General features: G+C 49.1%; 1 long non-coding RNA gene across 1 annotated transcript in view; it reads left to right on the plus strand.

Moving 5' to 3' along the window:
- Positions 1-604: 604 nt before the first annotated feature.
- Positions 605-18,445, plus strand: part of LOC138267087 (uncharacterized) — a 30,851-nt gene continuing 13,010 nt past the window's right edge. Inside the window, exon 1 of the long non-coding RNA XR_011199773.1 lies at positions 605-977. This is a non-coding gene — a long non-coding RNA (uncharacterized lncRNA). The remainder of the gene's footprint in view (positions 978-18,445) is intronic.

The following is an 18,445-nucleotide window of genomic DNA, read 5'->3' on the forward strand; positions in this document are numbered from 1 at the left end:
GCATAAGAGCTATAACAAAGCGCTCACTTGGCAGAATAAAGGCATAGTCGTTACGTTTTTGTGATTGCAGCCCATGTGCTCACATAGCAATGTAGCATTTCTCAAATAATTATGGGCCTGGTTTAAAACTTGGCAGGCAGGTTACTCGGTCAGAACGGTGACGGATGTCCCGTCCGCCAAAATCTTAATCCCATTATATTTAATAGTATTTATATTTTGGCGGATGGGGCATCCGTCACTGGTGTAACAGAGTAACCCTGCCAAGTTCTAAATCTGGCCCAATATTCTCGGTTGCTGTAAGGCCAGCGCCTATGTCAATGGAAGGTCTTAAAGGCAATAACCTGGTTGACCTCTTGGAAGAGTGGTAGAGCCTCCTGCTTCTAGCAGTAATTGCTCCAGGTTGAGAATAATTCTAAAATTACTCTCAAAAGCAGATTCAGAACTTGGAAGAGAAAAACCTTCCTAAACGTGATTGCTGCTGCCTGAGAGGGGGGGAGGAGCCCCTCCCTCAAACGAGCGCTAGAAAGCGCGGACCTGTTCTCCCGCGACGCAGGCCGCGATTGCTGCTGCCTGAGAGGGGGGAGGAGCCACCCTCTAACAAGCGCTAGAAAGCGCGGACCTGTTCTCCCGCAATGCGGGACGCGATTGCCGCTGCCTGAGAGGGGGGGAGGAGCCCCTCCCTCTAACGAGCGCTAGAAAGCGCGGACCTGTTCTCCCGCGACACAGGACGTGCCCGGGCAAAGCCCGGGCCAAGGGCGGGCCCGTCCTTCGCCCATCAGCGACCGTGAGAGGCCGGGCCACCCCTCTAAGTCCTTGCTCTAAATCTTCGCTGAGGCCCTACGTGGCTTGGGCAAACTAGGAAAAGCAGTATCGCCCGAAGACGTGGCTTTTTAATAGAGGTGAGGTAAACGACTGATGCTTTGGCATTGAAGAGTTACTGGGGGTGCTCTGCAGGCTTTTCAGAGAAGAGAGATAAGGTAAGGTTGAAACCAAAGCAAGAATGGGCAGGCGGAAGGGGGTGCCTTCGCAAGCCAACTGTAAAATAAATCAAACTTTAGATCTATCGGGGGACCCGAAGGAGCAGTTTTAAATCCTAATATTTGTGTATCAGAGGTGGTCTCGGAATATAGCAGAACTAGTTTGGGGATCCAAGGGGATAAGTTAAATGTTTTACATTTTCCCCCAGAATCCTGCCCATATGTCCTTGTTATTTCAAATGTTCCAAGACTACAATCTAATAGACTGGAATCTGATGAAGAGCTAAAAAACAAGGTCATACATTGGCTGCACGTTAATGCTAATTTTGAATTTCGTATGGCACCCTCTATTTTAATGGTGAGGAGGGTGGGCTGGGTGGGTCTGTTGAATAAGACAGGAATGGGCGATTGTATTGTTGTTAACTTTGATTCTCCTGTATTGGTTCAACAGTTGTTTTTAAATACATGTAAACCTGGCCCAGTAGCAGATGGAGTTTCTTTGTGCAGGCTTGCGTCCTTTTATCCCCCAGTAACTAAAGATGTTCCTAGCAGGACGATACCAGTTTTCAGAGATCCTCCACGCTATCAACCACAACATACTTATTACTTAGAGCTCAGGAATTTTTTACCCTCTCCTAATGATATAGATTGACTTAAAATTTTGCAGGGTCCCCCTGAGGTTCTGAGGAACAGACTAACTATTAGGGAACAAACTACTTTTAGTGCTAACGACCAAGTAGGTTTCAGAGCTGGCATCCCAGAGGGAACTTTGATTCCAATTATGGATTCCCCGGATTCAACTCAAACCATAATGTTAACCCAGAATGATGAAAGGCCCCCGGTTACCAGCAGGAAAGATGCCGACTCTGAATTTTCTGGAGAGAGTAATGTAACCAGTGTCCATGACCGGGGACTATTGGAGAGTCGTTCTTCGATAGACCAAATGTGTAACATGAATCCTCTGAACCCTTTAAGTAACCCATCTAAGACACCCCAAGTTATACCGGAAGTCTTGAATGATGTACCTCAAGTTCAAGTTGATATCCCAGGGAAAGTTCTCTGCTGGAACATAGCAGGTCTAGAGCGTAAAATGCAAATCCCTGACTGGGGATTTTTTATAGATGAGCACAAGATCTACTTGTTCCAAGAGACATGGGCTTTGGAGCCCAAGTTTAGGCATGGCTTCAAAAGTTATTGGGTCCCAGCCCGTAAGGCAACTTCCGGGAGACCTTCTGGAGGGTTACTGACTTGGGTTAGCTGTTCCCTTAAGTGCCAGACTGAAGAGATTGACACAGGCTGTGTCGACCTGCAAGGCCTGATATTGACAACTGTTATGGAAAAACCCTTATTACGTTTAAATACATATTGCAGAAGTGTGGGGAGCAATTGCATGTCTGACACTTTGAGGGCCTTAGATAACATTTTATTCTGTAAATCTGCTTCTCACTATATTATAATTGCCGGGTATTTTAATATGACTTTTGAGCCTCATCCAATGGCCCAAGAACTTTATGTAGAAGAGGACATTTACTGGGGCATCCCACAGCTATCTTTGAATAAAAGTATTAGATTGAGTAGATCAGCTTACCAAATAATTGATAGCACACTTGTATACGGTCTCCGTGCTTGTAATGGCCGTTCATGCTCCGATGCCACACCCCGCCCTACTTTCAGGCGGGGAGCCCACAAGAGCCATATCGACTATTTCCTACCGGACATTCGCCTGTGGGGACATATGATCGGTATGGCAGTAAAGGAACACGAAGAAAGCGACCACAAACCATTAGTCTTAAGTATTGGGGGTCTGTTGTACTCATTAGATGCCTCAGGACTATGTGCAGCAGCTCGCTATGACTAATAATAAACGTAATATCAAGTGGGACACTGTGAATTCATTGTTGGGCTCCCTTACATCTATATATAGCCTATTAATAGATCGAATGGAGCATATGCTACTCTCACCAGAGGACGGGGACAGGCTTTTGGCTGCACATATGGAACTATTTAACTCCCTCAAAAAACACTTTATTAAAGAGTCGGTTGCCAAGCAAAGGAATAAAAGTAGTGAGAGATGGTTTAACCACTCATGTAAGGAAGCTAAGCTCAAGTTATTTAGGGATCTGAGAATGGGGATCAGAGAGCCTATCAGACAATCTAGAGAGCGCTACAAGCAGGAGCTTATTAAGGCCCGTAGAAGTTGGGAGGAGGAAAGGTGGGCTGCGCTTTTGGACTCCGCTAGAGCAAATGATACCTCTAAGTTCTGGAAACTGATCTCAAATGATAGCGGAGAATCTCAGCCCCTGCCTGGTACCTCGATCCTCCCTGTAACATGGACAAAACACTTTGGGTCACTTTATGCAGGGGTGGACGTTCCATATTCAGGGGTATAGGTGGAAAACGGGAAACTCGATTCACCCCCAATCCAATTCACCGTAGCAGAAACCAGGGCAGCAATAACTTTTTTTGAAGTGGGGCAAGGCCCCAGGTCTTGACAAAATTCCCGGCGACCTTTATTAATCAAACCCTGATATTTGGGCCCCCTATTTGAACCTGGTTTGTAATGCGGTCGCCACAGGAGCACCCATCCCCTGGACATGGAAGGGAGCTGAGATAGTCCCCCTTTTCCAAAAAGGTAGTCCTAATGATCCCTCTAATTATCGTCCAATCTGTCTACTGGACAACTTACAAAAACTCTTTGCAAAACAGATTCTGTTTTGCCTTGAAGAGTGGATTATAGAGAATGGGGCTATTTCGGATCTTCAGGCAGGGTTCAGACCAGCGGTTAGCACAATAGGTCAGGTTCTGAGGTTTTTAGCAATTGAATAGAAGATGGTGGATGTTGGAGGTGGGAATCTATATGTGATTTTTGTTGATCTGAGAGCGGCTTTAGACTTGGTCCCTAGGAATAAACTCTGGCTGACATTATCGAATATGGGTGTCCACAAAGGCCTCCTAGCTCTTATAGCTCGACTTCATGAAAACACTTTTGCTCAGATCAGGTGTGGCAAAGACGGTGAACTAACAGATACAGTTGCTATTTAAAGAGGTGTCAGGCAAGGTTGGGTTTTAGCTTCGACCCTCTTTCTTTTATATATAAATAATTGCATTAAATATTTAAACAACTGTATCAATGATTCACCTAAATTGGCAGGAAAGAAAATTCCAGGTCTGCTTTATGCGGACGACACCATTTTATTAGCCAAAACACCTAAGGGACTGCAAAATCTGGCTGACCAATTCTGTCTTTATTGTAGAGATTTTGACTTGGAAGTTAATGTTAAAAAAACCAAGTTGATGATATACAGTCCACGGAAGATTAAAACAAAAGTGACTATTTTAATGAACACTACTCCTCTGGAAAGGGTTGCTGAGTATGATTATCTGGGAATTAGATTAATGGACTCGGGTAGCTGGGATGCGGCCATTAGAAAAGGGAACCTCACCTTATGTCAAAGAGGAGGGGCCTTAGGTCGCAAAGCAAGAAGTGTAGTTAGTCCACCTTTAAACCCCACTTTCGAAATATATAAAGTTCAAGTTAGAGGTGCAGCACTGTATGGGGCAGAGCTCTGGGGGTTTTATAGACAGTTGGATGTTCTACAAATCAAAGAGAATCAGCTTATTAGATATATACCTTGGCTGGGGAAGGGCACGCCGCTGATCCCTCTTAGATTTGACCTTGGAATAAATAGCATTAAAGATATAGTAGGCTTGAAACCCCTCTTATACTGGATACGTATATGGAAAAAGGAAGAATTGGCTCCCTTTCGAGAGGCAATTAAAGATCTTACAAAGTTCCAGTGTAACTGGACTAAGGTTAGCTGGTTAAGGGAGATGAAATTGGATGGGACAAACTGGCTCTCCCTCTTTTTTGGGAGATGCTGGAGTTGATTCCCACCAATGCCATCCCATTAGTTAAGCAAAGGTATTGGGAGAAGGCCAATGAGGAGACCCTCCTTAGTAAAGGGGTGGGACGATTGACTTCAGAGTTTCTGATGGTCAAGCACGAACCAAGGCCAGAACAGTTTTTTGATCTTGCCATAACTGCCCATGCACGTGCCCTATTCCTTCAATTCAGACATGGAACCCTACCAGTTAATAGTTTTACCGCCCATTGGCCGAAAAATAGCTCAGAGGCCAATAAATGTTCATATTGTAATTTACGCGAGGAAACTATCGAACATGTTTTGTTCTTCTGTCCTCTGTATAAAAATCCAAGAGGAAGATGGATTATTACTCTCTGTAAAGTTTTATTACTACATGACCTAGCTAACGCCTATAGAATATGGAGTAATGACTCGTCCACACTAGTTGTAAGTGCAGTAACTTTTAACATCAGCGTGGTCTATTCGCCGTAGGGCTACCACAGTGCCAGATTTTTAACACCATGAGGAACTGTAGGATCACTGGAAACTTACAAACAGGCATGTCCTTGGGGAGGTTTCCCCTGCATCGGGTGTTTCCATTTTATGGTCTTAATCACACTATTTCTTTAATTAGATTTTATTATTATTTATAGTGCTAAAATCTGGATAATAAGTAGCATCTGTGCAGGGCCTTTGTGCTCGAATAGTTTTATACGCTTCCCATATATTTTATTTAACTAACTACGATTGGTGATCTAATAGTTCATAAAAGGAGATTACAGCAATGAACTGATGATTGGATTTTAGCCTAAGTGCCTTTCTGAATCATAGGAAGCTTTCCCTTTTTATATCTATGCATTGCTGTCTATATGATTGTACTTAATTAGTCTTTATCTGGTTCGACTAAAGAGACTTACTGTAGTCTGCCCTCTTAAGAAGTTGCTCGGAGTATAAACAGTTTTGATCTTCTTGTGGTGCTTTTCGATATTAGACTCCATGTATTACAATATATTTGTACACTATATTTTTGTTCAAGGAGGAGTCATGAGCCAATTTTAGTGTTTGCCAAAATGTGAATTTACATGGATGCATTATTCTTATCCAGTAACAGTGTGACTACGGTCCTTTGTGTAGCAGTTTTACACTCTGTGGGGTTTGCACAGATGCCCAAATGTGTTTACTAGGGTTGAGCAGGAATGCGCATGAATCTATGAATTTATGAAATTCTGAGTCTATTTGTATTGTCTTTGACATGTTTTTAATGTTTTTTATTACCCTTTCTTTTTGTAGTTCCATGAGTATTTGCTTTAATTATGTGCTTTAATGGCTTGTGAATTGAAAAACCTTCCTAAACTAAAGGCTAAATGACATAGACGAAGAAAGGTGGTAGAGTTGAGGAAAAATCGGAAGAAAGGTACAGAGATCTAAAACCAAGCACCTCGAGTGAGCAACCAACACAACAGAAATGTTGTGACACATTGGGCAGCTCTTTAGTTCTCATTTTATATCTAATTTCCAGGGAGACATTGACTATGACCCAGGAAATAGAACTCCTACATTTTGCTTTGTGAAGAATAAAATAAACAGAGCACTCAAGAAACGTATCCAAAACAATGAAAACTAGGATTGGATTAATAACAATAGAACCCTCCAGAACACAAGAAAAAATATGAAATACAAGTGGAATTACAGAGACACCGCAAGTACTAAAAACAAACATGGAACTGAAGGCAATGCCGAAATTCTAGAAGCTGTTATGGAAATGTGCAAAGGAAAAAACAAAACAATCCCATGGTCCTGAACTGCTGAAGAGTTTTGGTGGGAGGAAGATTCCAGAATAGGTAAGCAAATCACTTGCTGATTGGGATTTAACTGTCTGTTTCAGCATAGGTCTAAAATAGTTTGACAAATTCCTAATAGCCTACTCCTCTTACAATATCCGATAAACTCTTCAGTGTTGTGTACCTCGCCACTTTTGCTCATCACAAAGTGTCAATCAATATAAATATGTGATGGATGCAGTTGATCCATGGTCTAGATTTGTGTGAGTTTGGTCAATAAAGTTTGCCACTGCTCAAAGCAATAAAAAAGATGCACTGTCTAGAAACAATTGAATCAGTTCATAACTTTTATTCAGACAACGGCACAGCATTTGTCAAAAAGTCATTTCCTGATGCTGCATCTGCTTTGGAAGTACATCGTCTATACACATACCCCTTTCTTCCAGAAGAAAACAGAATAGTCAAATGCACCAACAACATGCTTAAATTACCCTTTCCTACTAGGGATAGAGGATTGCCATGGTACCATAACTTATTTCAGGCTCAGCAAGCACTGAATAATAATTTTCCTAGTGCTGTACTGCATGGTCACACACTATATGAAATGCTTTTTGCAGTACATGTTAGACCTAACATCCTTGGTGCGGTTCTCCCCTAACTTTTTGCTTTCAAGACTCCTGTTTAGCTGACTCCTTTTTGCTGCCTTTAAGACTCAGTATACTTTACCACTGCTAACCAGTGCTAAAGTGCTTGTGATGTCACTTTAAAACATGGTAGAATTGGCTAGTACCCAATAGGCACCTTTAATTTACCTGTAAGTTCCTAGTAAAGTGGTACTGCATGTACCTAGAAACTGTAACTTAAATGCTATGAGTGAGCCTGCAGCACTGATTGTGCCGCCCACATAACTAGCCCTTTAAACATATCTGAGGGCTGCCATCAGGGACAGCTCCTCTGCTATGGTGGAGGAGCGCTGTTCCCCCCCCCGCCAGCAGCAATAGCTGCAAAACGTTTACAACAAAATCATAATAAACTATGTTTATTATGATTTTGTTGTAAAAAGGGTGGGGTTATGGGGCGTGGCAGGGACCTAGGGGGAGTGCACAGCACTCGCCTCAGTGACCATGTATGTTTGGCCGGCCGTCTGAGGCAGGCCAAACGCACATGCGCACTAGGGTCTCTCCAACCTGGCACTGTATTGCTGGGTTGAAGGCAGCAGGCAGAGACTTCCACTTGTGAAAGTGTGAATTTTCTAATATGTTTTATTAATAATTTTAATATATTAACTGTATAGTAAATTAACATTAAAAAACGGGTGACTTTTAGAAAGGGTTGCCATAATTCATTTCTGTTCTTAGCTGAGCAAAAATTCTAACTAAACGTTGTAATTATATTCCATAGTTCAGTGCTTATATAAAAGCGTGCTAGATGGTTTAATAGTCGGGTACACAGCTACCCCTAGTGGGTTGCTGCATTATGTCTTACAAGGCCATTCTTTAACCAAGTTCTTGCAAAAGTTGAATGTTCTATTGTCTGAAATTGCCACTAATACGTAGTTTTTTCCTCAAAGATGGAAGAAGACAATACTTTGTAAGAAGTTTCTTCTTGAGAAGAGAAGTTTAGACGAGGTGGATCCAAGGAGCCACAGACGAGCCGGAAGAGGAAAAGTTACTGTTATGAAAATGTACTGGTTGATGTAGCTGTTATAATATTTAGGTTATCAATTAGAGCTACTATTGGTTGAATCGTAACCACCCCATGTACTGAACAATGAGAAACTTTTTTAAGATTAGTATAACAAGCTGAGTAGGATTTTCTACAATCAGACTCCATGATGAGATTATAGGGAGGGAAAGGAGATTGTGAATTCAAGAGTTCCTGTTGATGGTTCGAGTCATACTAGCAGTGTGGGTTTTAGCTGTTGAAAGGCCCGATCATCTGAAGTTATAGCTGATGGTGTCCCTTTGCTAAAGTAGACTGCATGTTGTTGTTCTATGGGTAATGTGTAAGATTGAAATGATATATGTGTCTCTTTTGCTTTGCAGGTACCAGCTGCAACTTATAATTTGACTGCTGCATATTAATAATGTTTTCTTATAATAACCTGAGAAAGTATGTTTTTCCTAGATTTGTGTTTCCAAATTCTTTTACATGAAGCACGAACATGTTGATGCTAATTTGTGGTTATTGAGGGTATTTACTTCAAATGCCCAAGATTTATATTGACACTCTTTGATTGTTTGTACTAATGCATACTTTGTCATTGTTACTAATTCTGGTGTTGCTAATCAGTGTTATTATTTTACTGATCATCTGAAGTTACACCTGATTGTGTCCCTTTGCTGAAGTATCTGCATGTTGTTGTTCTATGGGTAATGTATAAGATTGTAATGATATATGTGTCTCTTTTGCTTTGCAGGTACCAGCTGCAACTTATAATTTGAGTGCTGCATATTAATAATGGTGGTCATTACAACCCTGGCGGACGGTGATAAAGCGGCGGTAAGACCGCCAACAGGCCGGCGGAAAAACAAATTGCTATTACGACCGTGGCGGAAACCGCCAACAAAGACAGCCACTTTAACACTCCGACCGCCACGGTGGTACAAACAAACAGCTTGGCGGTCACCGCCAACAGACAGGCAGAGGACAATGTAACGCCCACACTATTATGACAGGCCAATCCGCCACCTTTTCCGGGACGGATTCACCGCTGATAAAAACACGGTGGAAACAGGAATACCGAAGGAAAAACGCTCACCTCTACACACCCCACGAGGAACGAGGACGCCATGGATCCAGAACTCCAAATTCTACCTGCAATAGTCTTCCTGCTCCTCTACCAGGAGCACGAACGCCAGAGGCAAAGACCACGTGGGTACTGCACCTACGACACAGGGGAAGGGGGAGGAAGGGGGAGGGAAAAAACAGGGACACACACATGCAACACGCAACACCCCCACCCTCACCCACTACAACACATTCACTAATGCATATCAATACATCACAGTTACACCCCCCCAAGCCCCTGGAAGAATGCAAAGACAATAGAAAATGAGTGTAACCATTGTAATATATTAAAAGCAAGTAGGCAGAAATATATATATACACCATTTACAAAATATATACCAAGCATAGTAGTCCAGGTAGTGCTCTAATAAAGTCCGTGGAACACTGGGACCACACGGTATGGGCGAGACCCACACACGATCCCTGACCATGACGGAGAGAACACTGCAGGGGCATCAGAGAGCAACTAAACAGGCACCTCAGGGGGAGGGAAAGGGGGGGCACCACAGCTGGTTGAGTGCACGACGCCAAATCCACGAGGTGGCCACATGCCCACTCTTCCATCCTGGGGAGTGCAAAGCCACAGTCTCTCAAGTCTCTACAGTGGGTTGGTTGCCCACTGTTCAATCCTGGGGAGTGCAAAGCCACAGTCTCTCAAGTCTCTACAGTGGGTTGGTTTCCCACCGTTCAATCCTGGGGAGTGCAAAGCCACAGTCTCACAAGTCTCTACAGTGGGTGGTTTGCCCACCGTTCAATCCTGTGGAGTGCAAAGCCACAGTCTCACAAGTCTCTACAGTGGGTGGTTTGCCCACCGTTCAATCCTGGGGAGTGCAAAGCCACAGTCTCACAAGTCTCTACAGTGGGTGGTTTGCCCACCGTTCAATCCTGGGGAGTGCAAAGCCACAGTCTCTCAAGTCTCTACAGTGGGTGGTTTGCCCACCGTTCAATCCTGGGGAGTGCAAAGCCACAGTCTCACAAGTCTCTACAGTGGGTGGTTTGCCCACCGTTCAACCCTGGGGAGTGCAAAGCCACAGTCTCTCAAGTCTCTACAATGGGTGGTTTGCCCACTGTTCAATCCTGGGGAGTGCAAAGCCACAGTCTCACAAGTCTCTACAATCCTGGGGAGTGCAAAGCCACAGTATCTCAAGTGGATGACAGTCTCCACTGGTTCTGGAGGGGGCATGGTGCCCAGATTGCTTCATCCTGCTAAGGACAGAGGTAGTGGATGCCTTTCTCCACTAGTTCTGGAGGGGGCTTTGTGCCCAGAGTGCTTCATCCTGCTAAGGACAGAGGTAGTGGATACCTTTCTCCACTGGTTCTGGAGGGGGCATGGTGCCCATAGTGCTTCATCCTGCTAAGGACAGTGGTAGTGGATGCCTTTCTCCACTGGTTCTGGAGGGGGCTTTGTGCCCAGAATGCTTCATCCTGCTAAGGACAGAGGTAGTGGATGCCTTTCTCCACTGGTTCTGGAGGGGGCATGGTGCCCAGAGTGCTTCATCCTGCTAAGGACAGAGGTAGTGGATGCCTTTCTCCACTGGTTCTGGAGGGGGCATGGTGCCCAGAGTGCTTCATCCTGCTAAGGACAGAGGTAGTGGATGCCTTTCTCCACTGGTTCTGGAGGGGGCTTTGTGCCCAGAGTGCTTCATCCTGCTAAGGACAAGAGGTAGTGGATGCCTTTCTCCACTGGTTCTGGAGGGGGCATGGTGCCCAGAGTGCATCATTCACCCCGTGACGGACTCAGTTGCGTCAGTGTCCTTGCCGCTCATGGGCCAGCAGTGCTTGAGACGGCGGTGCCCTGTTCAGTGGTGCTTGAGACGGCGGTGCCCTGTGCAGCCGTGCTTGAGACGGCGGTGCCCTGTGCAGCGGAGCTTGAGGCGGCGGTGCCCTGTTCAGCGGTGCTTGAGACGGCGGTGGCCTGTTCAGCGGTGCTTGAGGCGGCGGTCTCCATTGCAGGGACTCAGCTGCTGGCGGTCCTTCATGGCCCAGCGGGGATTTTGCTGGCGGTCCTTCATGGCCCAGCGGGGCTTTTGCTGGTGGTCCTTCATGGCCCAGCGGGGCTTGTGCTGGCGGTCCTTCATGGCCCAGCGGGGCTTTTGCTGGCGGTCCTTCATGGCCCAGCGGGGCTTTTGCTGGCAGTCCTTCATGGCCCAGCGGGGCTTGTGCTGGCGGTGGCCTCCTGGGCAGCTGGGCCTGTGCTGGCAGTGGCCTCCTGGGCATGTGGGCTTGTGCTGGTGGTGGCCTCCTGGGCAGGTGGGCTTGTGCTGGCGGTGGCCTCCTGGACAGATGGGCTGGTGCTGGCGGTCCTGTCCTGGGCAACTGGGCTGGTGCTGGCGGTCCTGTGCTGGGCAGCTGGGCTGGTGCTGGCGGGCCTGTCCTGGGCAGCTGGGCTGATGCTGGCGGTCCTGTCCTGGGCAGTTGGGCTGGTGCTGGCGGTCCTGTCCTGGGCAGCTGGGCTGGTGCTGGCGGTCCTGTCCTGGGCAGCTGGGCTGATGCTGGCGGTCCTGTCCTGGGAAGGTGGGCTGGTGCTGGCGGTCCTGTCCTGGGCAAGTGGGCTGGTGCTGGCGGTGGCCTCCTGGGCAGCGGGGATGATGGCGGTCTTCTCCGCCATACTGCTCTTCCCAGACTTGCCGGGTTTCTTGTGGCCCTTCCCCACCTTGGAAGGTGTCACAGCTGACTCCACACTCCCACTGGGACCCCAGGAAGCGGCTTTGGTGGCTGGAGTCTTCCCCCTCTCCCGCCAGGCACTGGCCAACTTCTGATACTTCACAGGTGGGGGACTGTCTGTGCTGTGGCTCCGTGCCACACTGGCTGCCCTGGTGGCCGGTGAACTCCAGATTCCCAAGACTACAGGCACCACTGGTCCCGGAGATGTTGTGGCTGAGATGTTAGTCCGGGACCTATGAGACGGACGGGGTGGGCGAGGTGTGGCAAAGAGGTCAAGGTTGGACAGGAAATGTTTTTTGGACACACTGGGACGGGTAGCTGGAGGGGGTTTGAGAGTGGAGGAAGTGGTGGTGGTTGTAGGAAGTGTTTGTTTGCTGACTTTGGGTGAAGGTGCATGCTCTGGAGGCTGTCGTGAGGTGGATGGCTGTTGGGTGAGTGTGTGCCTGCGTTTGTGTATCTTGGGAGGTGGTGTCACAGACACACTGGGAGAGGACACAGGGGACGTGTGAATGGTAGTGGGGGTGGTGACTGCACGTGAGCGGGGTGTGGTGGTGCGTGTGCTGGTGAGGGACGTAGTGGCTGTAGATGTAGTGCATGCAGGTGTGAGTGTAGACGAAACAGGGAGGGAGGAGGGAGACGAGGAGGAGGGGGACACAGTGGAGGCAGTGGATGTTGGTGTGTCTGCATGTGTGTGACGCTTGCGTGAGTGCCTGTGAGATGTGTGGTGCTTACGTTTGCCTGAGCTTCCCTTGTGTGTTGACGTGTGTGCATGCTGGTCTGTAGGTGTGCTTGGCATAGGCTGAGGTACAGGGGATTGGGTCGGGGTGGAGGAAGTTGGAGGGGGGAGGCTAGACACAGGGACAATGGCTGCCATCAGTGCTGAGGCCAGTCTGAAAAGCTCGCTGAAGGGCCGCCTGACCAGAATGAATGCCCTCCAGGAATGCATTTGTTTGTTGCAACTGCCTTTCTACACCCTGGATGGCATTCAAAATGGTAGACTGCCCAACAGTGAGGGACCTGAGGAGGTCAATGGCCTCCTCACTGAGGGCAGCAGGGGTGACTGGGGCAGGGCCTGAGGTGCCTGGGGCGAAGGTGATGCCCACCCTCCCGGGTGAGCGGGAACGGGGCGAAGGCTGAGGGGCTGCTGGGAGGGCGGTGCTGGAAGGGGCTGTACCTATAGATGGGGGTGGCACCACAAGGGAGCTCCCATCAGAGGACGAGTCCGTGTCACTGGTCTCAGCTCCTGTCCCCGTCGTGGAGCTCACCTCGCACTCCGTCCCACTGGTGAAGTCAGAGTCCGTAGTGATGCCCTCCATGGCCATGTGGGATGCAGCCCCCTGGTGCTCCGGTGCCACTGCTCCTCCGCCTGATGATGCTAATGCACTCAAGAACAGGGAGAACACAAAAAGGGGACGACGACAGAAGAAAGACATGTTGAGTGCATGCATTACTGCTACCGTTGGCAGACACGACAGACACAGAAGCCCCCTGCACTACGCCGCGCTCTTGGGCTCCACTGTTCAATTCCTGGGAAATGGCCCACAAGGCTATGGACGACATCTGCACTCATAGATGACACAGGGGCATGACTAGGTGTACTTGGCACTCTACAGAGGTGGGGTGGGGTGCCACATGGCCTGCCTTACGGAGGGACCTTGCCTACGGAACTCGCCCTGGCCTAGGGAAACCCACAGCCCACCTCCCCCATCCAGACCCCTCCACTGGGCACAAAGTCAGCAGAATGAGAGTGTACTCACCCCCTTGTTGCTGCTGTGATGCCCTCACGCGCCAATCCAACTCCAGGTAGGCCACCGCCAGGATCCTGATCATCAGGGGGGTCATGGTGCGACGGGCACACCTCCCACGTTGGGAGGCCATCCCCAGCTGAGCCTCCGCCGTCTTCTTGCTCCAGCAGCGAATGTCCTCCCATCTTTTCCGGCAGTGGGTGCTCTGTCTGTGGTAGACCCCCAGTGTCCGGACGTCCTTGGCGATGGCACGCCAAATATGTTTTTTCTGGTGGGCGCTGACCTACATGAAATGTACAGGGGGAACAGCACCGTCAAAGTGATTGGCCCCCATCCCTACCTTTGCCATGGGGCACATGCATTCACCGTCGTTTCATGCACGCCGCACTCTCCCCCCTTCCTTCTTACATCCAGCTCTCTCCACACAGGCATAGCCCATACATCATGCTCCCTGTGTACTTACTGTTTGTCTGGAGGACCGTAGAGCAGCGTGTACTGGGGGAGGACCCCATCCACAAGTTTCTCCAACTCCTCTGATGTGAAGGCAGGGGCCCTTTCCCCAGACACTTGAGCCATTGTCTCTTCCAGACCGAGGTCACAGCAGCACTTGCAGTGTACGTCCTCTCCTGCCGAAGATCAGGTATCAAGTGATTCAACAGATAGAAAATGGATGTCACGTCCGCGGCGGTGCGTACCGTCACCGCCGGCGTAAATCGTCATTGGCTCCTGGGACCCATAGGGTCCAATGTTAACCAATGCAGCATTGCGCCGCGGTCTTCGACCGCCTACCGCGACAGTGTACAACGCCAGCGCAGTTACCTCACATCCCATTGTCCCACTTTAGAGGTCAGGCAGCCGCCATTTCACGGGCCCACATGGCTTCATTTTCAACTGTGTCACACATACCTAGGCCTAGACTCAACACACATACAGGCCACTTTTTGTGTATGAATGGTGTTCGGTGTAAACTGTGGGTACGTACCTCTGAGTTGTTTGACTCTGTGCTCGCTGTTGTCCTTCATAGGCACTGTCCGCTGGGACATGTGAGGAGATGGCGGCATCCTCCGGTGTACCGACCGTTGGTGGACCTGTCGACAATGGGGGAAAGACATGTGATTATCACATACAGGCTTGACCGTGCCACAATCCAGCAACTGTGTCCCCAGTTGGAGCCAGACCTGATGTCAGCAATCCGCCATCCCACAGGAATCCCCCCTCAAGTACAGGTGCTGTCAGTGCTCCATTTCCTTGCAAGTGGGTCATTTCAAACAACAGTGGCCATAGCATCAGGGATGTCCCAGCCTATGTTTTCCAACGTGTTGTCTAGAGTGTTGTCTGCCCTTCTGAAACACATGCGGAGCTACATCGTTTTCCCTCAGGTGTAGGATTTGCCTACAGTGAAAGGTGATTTCTATACCCTGGGACATATCCCCACCATCATAGGTGCCATTGATGGGACCCATGTGGCTTTGGTACCCCCCCACAGGAGTGAACAGGTGTACAGAAACCGGAAGAGTTATCATTCAATGAATGTACAGATGGTATGTTTGGCAGACCAGTACATCTCCCATGTGAATGCCATGTTCCCTGGCTCAGTGCATGACGCCTACACCCTGCGGTTTAGCAGCCTCCCTTATGTGATGGGTCAACTCCAGAGGCACCGTGTGTGGCTATTAGGTGACCACCTGGAAGCAAGACAGTGGGAATGGTTGTCTGGGGCTGGGGATATCCCTCCAGGTTAGTGCGTGTCTAACAGTTGTCCCTCACCATTTGCAGGTGACTCTGGTTACCCCAACCTGTCATGGCTACTGACCCCTGTGAGGAATCCCAGGACAAGGGCAGAGGAACGCTACAATGAGGCCCATGGGCGAACTAGGAGGGTGATCGAGCGGACCTTCAGCCTCCTGAAGGCCAGGTTCCGGTGCCTCCATATGACAGGTGGATCCCTATTCTACTCACCAAAGAAGGTGTGCCAGATCATTGTGGCCTGCTGTATGCTTCACAACCTGGCTTTGAGACGACAGGTGCCTTTTCCTCAGGAGGATGGTCCAGATGGCGGTGTTGTGGCAGCTGTGGAGCCTGTGGACAGTGAAGACGAGGAAGCAGAGGAAGAAGACATGAACAACAGGGACTCAGTGATCCAGCAATATTTCCAGTGAGACACAGGTAAGAGTACAGACCTGCCTACTACATGTACTTAAACACTACTGCCTCTCTACTGTCTGTTGTTTTCACCCAGTGTATGGTCACTGAGTTGTCACTTTCCCTTACGATTTCACAGATGTGGGTCTCACTGTGTGACATCTGCTTAGATTACTCATGGAATAGAGCTGTGTGACATAAGTATGTTGACATTACAATTGAAAGAGCATTTTGTCACTGTAATTGCTAATACACTATTTCGAAATCACAGACAGACTCCAGATTGTTTTGTGCTTTAGGTGTGTTTATTTAAGTGCTCAATATTGGAGGGGGTAGTAAAATGGTGAGGGGTGATGGCGGAGAAATGTCCATGGCAGAGTCCAGTCTATTAGTCTCACAGGTGCATTGCCCATATGGGCATAGGAAGTGGACCTGGGGCAGTTTAAGTATGGACACGGTGACAAAGTGGGACAATAGGATGACAATCAGGGTGGTCTAATTTCTTGGCGGGGATCTTGGCATCGTGCTCTGTCTTGTTCCTGGATCTCAGGGACAGTTTGCGGGGTGGTTCTCCCTCTGCAGGGGGTGGGGTGCTGGTGTGGTGGTCCTGTGGCGGGGCGTCCTGTCCACTAGCGCCGGCGGAGGTGGTGGGCAGTTCATCGTCCATGCTAGTGTCAGGGGCCCCTTGTAGTGCCACAGTGTCCCTCCTGGTGTTGAGTACTTCCTTCAGCACCCCTACGATGGTGCCCAGGGTGGAGCTGATGGTTCTGAGTTCCTCCCTGAAGCCCATTGCCTGTTCCTCCTGCAGCCGCTGGGTCTCCTGAAACTTGGCCAGTACCGTTGCCATCGTCTCCTGGGAGCGGTGGTAGTCTCCCATGATGGAGGAGAGGGCCTCATGAAGAGTGGGTTCCCTTGGCCTGTCCGCCCCCTGTCGCACAGCAGCCCTCCCAGTTCCCCTGTGTTCCTGGGCCTCCGTCCCCTGGACCGTGTGCCCACTGCCACTGCCACTGCCCCCAGGTCCCAGTTGTTGTTGGGGTGGTGGGTTAGCCTGGGTTCCCTGTAGTGGTGGACACACAGCTGATTGACGTGTCCTGGGGACGGAGATATGAGCCCGCTGGGTGGGTGCTGTGCTGGTGTTTCCAGAGGGTGGAAGCTCTGTAGTGGCCTGTGACTGTGTGAGGGGAACCAACTGTCCCGAGGTCCCCGATGGGCCGGGCTGGTCATCTAGCTCCAGTTGGACAGAGGTGCTGTCATCACTGTGGGTCTCTTCTGTTGGTGGTGTGGACATGTGTGGACCCTCCTGTCCGGTGACGTTGGGTAGGGGTCCTGCAGGGGTATAAAAGGATGGTTATTGCATCTGTGTGTGTCATGGTGTGCAATGGGTGGGTGACCGTGTACCCCAGTGCTTGCATTCCTGTGTGGAACCTTGTGTGATAATGGTTTAGGGGGGTGTATGGGTATGTGTAGTGGGCATGCTTTAGTGATGGGTGTCCATGCTTTGTTGTTGCATGCAGGTCTTGGTGTTGGGATGGGTGGTTTGTGATGTTGGGACATATGTGAGGAGTTGGAGTGCTGGGGGTGAGGGTGGCGGTATGTGCTGGCATGCAGGTAGGGTGGGGGATGTAATAGTTAAGATTTGTCTTACCAGAGTCCATTCCTCCACCTACTCCTGTGAGGCCCTCAGGATGCAGAATCGCCAAGACCTGTTCCTCCCATGTTGTTAGTTGTGGGGGAGGAGGTGGGGGTCCGCCGCCAGTCCGCTGAACCGCCAGGTGGTGTCTTCAGACCACGGAACGCACCTTCCCCCGTAGATCGTTCCAACTCTTCCTGATGTCCTCCCGATTTCTTGGGTGCCGTCCCACTGCGTTGACCCTGTCCACTATTCTTCGCCATAGCTCCATCTTCCTTGCAATGGAGGTGTGCTGCACCTGTGATCCGAATAGCTGTGGCTCTACCCGGACGATTTCCTCCACCATGACCCTGAGCTCCTCCTTCGAGAACCTGGGGTGTCTTTGCCGTGCCATGGGGTGGTGTGGGTGATGTGTGGGGTGATAAGTGTGCTGATATGTAGTGGGGTGTTGTGTGAGGTGCGTGGAAGTTCTGTGGGTGATGGTGTTGTATGCCTGTGGATGTTGTTGTTCTTGCTGGTGCTGTCTCTCTCTGGCTTTCGTTTGTGATTTGTTGTCATAAGGGTTTGTGGGTGATATTGGTGTGTGTTTTATATTGTATTGAGTGTGTGGGAGTGGTGTGTGTATGTGTATCAGGTGTAGGTATTTTGATTTGTCCAATGTGGCTATGTTTTGTAAATGTGTGTGTATTTTGAGCGCGGCGGTGTGTACCGCCAATGGAATACTGCGGTTGAAAGACCGCCGCGTGGATTCGTGTGTCGTGATAGTGTGGGCGTATTTCTGTTGGCGTGATGGTGTCGGTTTTGTTATCGCCAGTTTATCACTGACCTTTGGTGTGGCGGACTTGTGTGGGTG

This window comes from Pleurodeles waltl, chromosome 2_1 (genome assembly GCF_031143425.1).
Source record: "Pleurodeles waltl isolate 20211129_DDA chromosome 2_1, aPleWal1.hap1.20221129, whole genome shotgun sequence".
NCBI lineage: Eukaryota > Metazoa > Chordata > Amphibia > Caudata > Salamandridae > Pleurodeles > Pleurodeles waltl.